Below are 6068 nucleotides of genomic sequence, written 5' to 3'. Positions count from 1 at the left end.
TTTGACTTCCAGTATAAGAGGAAATGTGAGGAAGAATTTGGTTTATTATCCCACATGTTTCGAGATAAGAGTCTGCATCCTTGTCCACACAGCCATCTGTAAAGTTTATCGGTGCCGCAATTCTCATCACAGTGTGTTTGTTGTCTCTTCCCCTTTGAATAGTTGAACTCAGTGCTCGGGCTGCAACTACATCAGAGCAGATCACTCCTCTCATGTCATCATCACCTCTGTTGAATCCTCTTCTTTTTCCAGCTGCGCCTGCGCAAGCTCCGGGAGCGCACACAGCAGCTCCGCCTGCAGATTTGGACTGTGTGAACTCACAAAATTTCAGACTTCTAACGAGAAACCTTAACGAAAACTCCACTTACTGTGTGGCCTTTTGGTATCCCATTAACTATCCCGTGGGATTGGTTCACAGATGCAGTACTGCAGTGTGTGCTCTGCACCTAGGTCAAGAGCGCTGCAGCATCTAAATAAGATATGTGTCAATTAAAGCCTCCTGCACCTCATCACAGCCGGGATAATTCACTTAACCCCAGGCTCACAGCTGACAGGTAGCATTTGTTTACACATCCCTCCTCATGCAAGTTGCCAGGCCCCATCCTCTAAGTGGTATTAAAACAAGCCGCCTCCCATCACACCCCCACATACAGCTCTCTGACGCTCTGTTTCCATGGAAATCTGCCCTAGGAAGTCTTTGCATTTCGTAACCTTGAAAACACCCCAAGCAGGATCGACTCCGAGAATAAATTGTTGTCAAAATGAATTGTCATAACAGTAATCAGTGCCACATTTGATACCCCCTTTCAGCAGCTTCTTATCTGTGTAGTTCATTAGTTCCTCTCCTGCTGCGTTCACTGCCCAGTGTAACCAGCATGAGAAAAGAATTTGCAGATTTGAGGACTTTATTGCTCTGCAGAGACAGTTTCTCTTTTTTCTCATTAAAAGCATTTTTTGGCATTTTTGCTCTATATGAGGGATTTTATACCTAAAGCACAGTACAGTATGTCCATTTAGAGGATAAAAGTCAAATTGCCTCAATTTTGTCATTTAATTAAACTGTGATTCAGAGAGTCCTGTTTTTAAAAATCATCAGACGGTTCATTAAAAGTCATTAAAAGCTCTATAAGGAGGCTTCAGTGCTTTTAGATATATACCAATTTAAGATATAGCATATTTAACCCATTCATAAACTCATACGTAGGAGTGATTTGTAATGATGATCTAAGTGATAGTGCATGAGCGGAGCAGCTGCACTGCCTCGGAGCAGGAAAGCAAAGTGCTCTGAAAATAGTGCAAAGGTGTCAATGCAGCGCCACAGCCTCACATCATAAATAGTCTTTCACCGAGCTCAGTTTTTATCTCACTGAATGTTGATGTAGTCTTTGTATGCTTAGCCTGTGCTCTGCCAAAGACAATTATGAGCCAAAGCATGTGTTATTTATGGTGCATGGAAGGCTCACTGATTTAATGTGGCGGGGAATTGGAGGAAGTGTCCTCTTTTTCATTTTTTCTTTTCATTTGAATTTCACCTAATGAGGGAGTACACACTTGACGATTTACGTGTTTTCCCAACACTTAACCTTCATGTGGGGTCAAAGGTGGATATGTAGCCCATACATGGTGCTGCGAACATCATGTAATTTATAGATTTCACTAATAACTCCATCCTGGAGTGCGCCCTCTGAGGGGCAGTAAAAAGGAATTGTGCTGAGGAGGTCGAGGGAATGTCATGATTGGGTTTAGGAGGGGAGCTTGAGAGGCAGGTTAATACACACCGCTGGTTCATAAGCCACTGTTTACAAAATTACATTGTTTTTATCATTACCACCCAGAATATTGCATTTTTTATTCAAAGCCACAAGGTGGATACAGCTCTGATCTACGACATTGACAGGAATCAAATGGGACAAAAAAAATACTCCTCAGCTATAAATCTAAATCCTGTAATGACCCTGTGTTCAAAACAAACAACACACAGTGTAGACGAATAAGGTGTAATTAGGACACAGAGCCAGGAACACAAATGTCAGATGAGTACAGAAGCTGTCACCACACAAAATGCAGCAATAATGAAACAGCTTTGTCGTCTTGCCTGAGAAGAAGACACTTCAGCTCTGATTCTTTATAACCTTTTCTCAGAGGCATTTCGTCTGATGCTAGCTGATTGCTCCACTTTGCTCCATCAGTGTGTAGTCCAGTAACACGATGAGTACAGTGGGAATCCCACTGACTGAAGCGCACTTGAAAAACGGACTAAAACGATTCAATTGCCAGATATCTCAGCACCTGTAGAAGTCGTGTTTCAGTCATTAACAACCCAACTCCCCTGCAGATATATGGTGATCACTCTGTGTTGGATAAGAAAAAAGAAAATACAGTAGCTTACACAAAATAACATCTCTGCTACAGCTGCACGTACATCTTGATGTAGATACGATCAGAGAGAGAAGATAAAGATGTAGCTGACGGACTACATATGACTGTGTCAGCCACACTGGACAGTGGACACCACTTCCTCCGCTGGCACTCAGTGTTTGCATTGGTGGAGGTGGACGAAGTATTAAGAGCATGTAAAAGTAAGTAATACCACAATGCAACAAAAAAATGATCACTCCATTATAAGTCAAAGTCCTGCTGCTACTCAAAAAAAAGTTTGTGTATTATAAAATATATATAGCTTTTATATGAAATCACCCAACTCTGCAGGTCCCCTCAGGTACGAGGTGGAAGCAACTCTATATACATTTGGGTAGTTTGACGTTTTGCAGTGCTGATCACATGTGATGTATATAAAATGTTAATCTGCAAAGTAAAGATTGTAACTGTCAGATAAGCCCCCAGACTTTTGAATGCCCTGCCCAAGGAGATCGGGCGAGTCGTTGCCCCAAAACACCACTTTTAATTCTTGATTTCAGTGCTTTAATCTTTGGTTTCTACTTTTGTTTTTTACTTATTTTCTTTCTGTCTGCTTTATTGATTTCGTTGTTTTAGCGTGTATTTATCATTCTCCCTGTTATACTTGCATTGCTAATTGACTCTTCGTCTCTCTTACTCTCTTTTATTGCTTTGTTTTGTTTTTATGTTACTCTGGTTTGAAAAGTGCTGTATGAATAAAGTTATTATTATTATTATTATATAAAACAAAAACAGAAAGTACTTAAATAAAGTGCAAGTCCCTCAAAACTGCACTTAAGTGACCATGAACTGCAACGTTTGAGTCTGAGAGACAGTTGTTCCGTCGCTCTCGACCTTGCTGCTTGTCATCGTTCTACCATCTGTAATAAAGGTATAAAAAAGCAAAAACATATACTAAGCACTTAGCTGCTTTCCACCACTGGGCATTGGAAGTAAGTCACGAGGTGCAGAATTGTCCAATATGGACACAGTGTTTCATATTTAAAAGCTCAGATTAGTATGTGAAACTTTAATTAATCATTCTTAGAATACAATTAGTCCGTTGCATTAATCCCCTCTAATAATAAATCTTACCAATTGATTGAGTCTGGTTTGGCTTCATGGTTCCTTCTTCAGAAACAGTGGGATGAAGCTGTTTCTCGGTGTCCTGCTTGTTTGTGTCATTTACAGCACACTAATTGGTTGGATTAAAGATGTGTTAGTGATTCATTCTCAGCCAAACCTGTGCTTTGAATTATGAACACCTATAAGACAGTCTTAAACCGTCAAAGCCTTCTGTCATGAGCCGGTCCTCAGATGATAATGCGCACAAAGTTTGGTCTTTAGAGATCCTTCGCACGCACGCCTTAAATTCCCAAATCACTTATTACTTACCTATCAACTCCTCTTCAGCTGCTCTCTCTGGCCCAGTCCTGGAGGAATTCAGGACCAACAGAAACACTGTTTTATCTCTTACCCCAACAAGTTAAAACATCAATGAACCAGAGCTTAAAGCCTAATACCTCTGTTCTCCAGCGTTTCTCCTCTGATAAAGCACACCAACATGCCAGAGCCCTGTATTCCCACACAGAGTCAAGTGGAGGAGGAGTGTGTGAGTGCAGAGTCAGAGACGTTATGAGTCCTATAAGGACTTTTGTGGAGTGTAGGTGTGGGTGGTATGTTGGGTAGCGAGAGGGTAGTGCAGCTGGTAGGGGTCACGGTGGCTCAGTGTGCTGAATGACTAATGAAAGGTTTACGGTGGCGCAGCATGACTGCCTAGTCTGAGTAGTGGGCTGGAGGAGGACATGCCTTGTCTGGCTTCTAGCACCCTCCTGGTCTGTCTCTGGTTAAAACTGAGCATTTAACAAGTTCTCCCAGAGCAAGGGGGCCACAATCCTTCACTTAACAAGCTCATTATTTCACATTGTTTTTGTCCTTTGCTCCTCCTCGGCGGTGGTGGCAGAGAAAAGGATGTTTGATGTGCGTCTCTGTTAGAGAGTTGTACAGGGGTCTTTGAGAGGAAGGGATGATAATGGATCCACTAATGATGTGGCCCGTGCTTATGTGGATCCTTGCAGCAATGTTGGGTCATCTGCATGAATATTCAGAGGCTTTGTCTGTGAGAGAATCGTGGATGCTCAAGGTTACTTCAGAGGGCAACAAAGGACAAGGCTCAAGTGTTTATTCTGCTTTTTTAAATCAGATTCAATCATCGGCAAAATTACAGCTAAAACACCCGGGAGCTGAAGCAAAAACTTATCTGAGGCCTTCTTTTCATCTGTGCTGTCAACAGTGGAGTTTATATTTGTATGAGTTTACTTGAAGCTTTTAGAGCTTCAAAACCAGAACTACCTGCATTTGACATTTAATGTCAAGTAATAAAAACAACTTCAGATTTATTGGGAGACTGTTTCCTTCCCATTGCAGAATTCCCTATTGATACGTTTATCCTGAATCCCATTAGTGCTGAAGAGAATCCTTTTTTTTTTTTTTTTTGAATGCTACAGTAACAACTAATCGTTATACAGTATAAACCTTTAATGCCTCTCAACCAACTTCCAAATTACACATCGGCAGAAACAGTTACAGGGATTATTTACATCCATTACATTTAAATAATTTTTTTAACCTAGGTTTCTACTGTAGCTACAACATCTGTATGTTGAATTTCTCGGATGAATTTCCTGCATCTCACAGGATGAAATCTCAGTCTTAACAATTTATCAGTGTTTCACTGCACAGCAGCAAAAATCAATAGCATAGTTATACTGAATGGAATTGACTGAGTGTGAAATTGCAATCAAATAGCAACTATTACCCTCAACTAAGTAGATACTACAGAGATAAATGATGTTTACAAATCCCACTGAAATTCAGTTTACATTGTTATATTACTTGTTTCAGTTATACTCTATCATGGAAAAATGTTCCTTTCATGAAATGTAATTTTGGCTCTCTGCTTGAGAGAATATTGCATTTTCACAGCCAGAATTCAAATCCTGTTTGTACCAGATATTTAAGACTAGATTTATCAAATCAAATCAAATCAAGACATGTCAGAGTCATTTTCAAAACAACTTTAATAAGACACCTTTGTCACTGAGTGCTGAACAGGACAAGTGGGTGTGCTGTATGCGTGGTTCAAAGCCTTGGGCTTGAATCTAATTTCGTCGTTCTGCTTTTCATTTTTTTCTTGTTTCTCAAAACCTTTCGCCTTGCAGAACAAAGGATAAATATAAAGGTCAAATATTCATGAACACAAATACATGTGTTGGTTCATACACTTTTTGTCAGTGGTTCAGCCGAGCAGCACAATACAGGGTTTAAAATCACAGAATTGGAAGTTGTGACAGTATTGACATCAACAGCTGTGACAAACTTGTAACAACAGACCAGACAGAAGACCTATTAGAAGGAACCAATTAAACCTTTTGGAGATTTCAATTACCACCTTGATGGGGTTTTCAAGATCAATAGCCGAGCGTGTATCTTGACAAGATGGTCAGCGCTACGAGGGGCTCGCACTGCTCCATCAGTGTGGAGCAGGTGACACCGAAAGGCCATTGCTATTGTTAGGTCTGGATGTGTTTCCCTGGCAATGGCATCTGTGCACGTTGTGATAAATATTCATGCGTTTCATATGCGCCATTGTAAACTGATAACAAAGATGC

Source organism: Seriola dumerili, unplaced genomic scaffold, assembly GCF_002260705.1.
Source record: "Seriola dumerili isolate Sdu_G_001 unplaced genomic scaffold, Sdu_1.0 BDQW01000003.1, whole genome shotgun sequence".
NCBI lineage: Eukaryota > Metazoa > Chordata > Actinopteri > Carangiformes > Carangidae > Seriola > Seriola dumerili.
The sequence above is the reverse complement of the archived record's forward strand: the minus strand, read 5'-3'. Positions refer to the sequence as shown.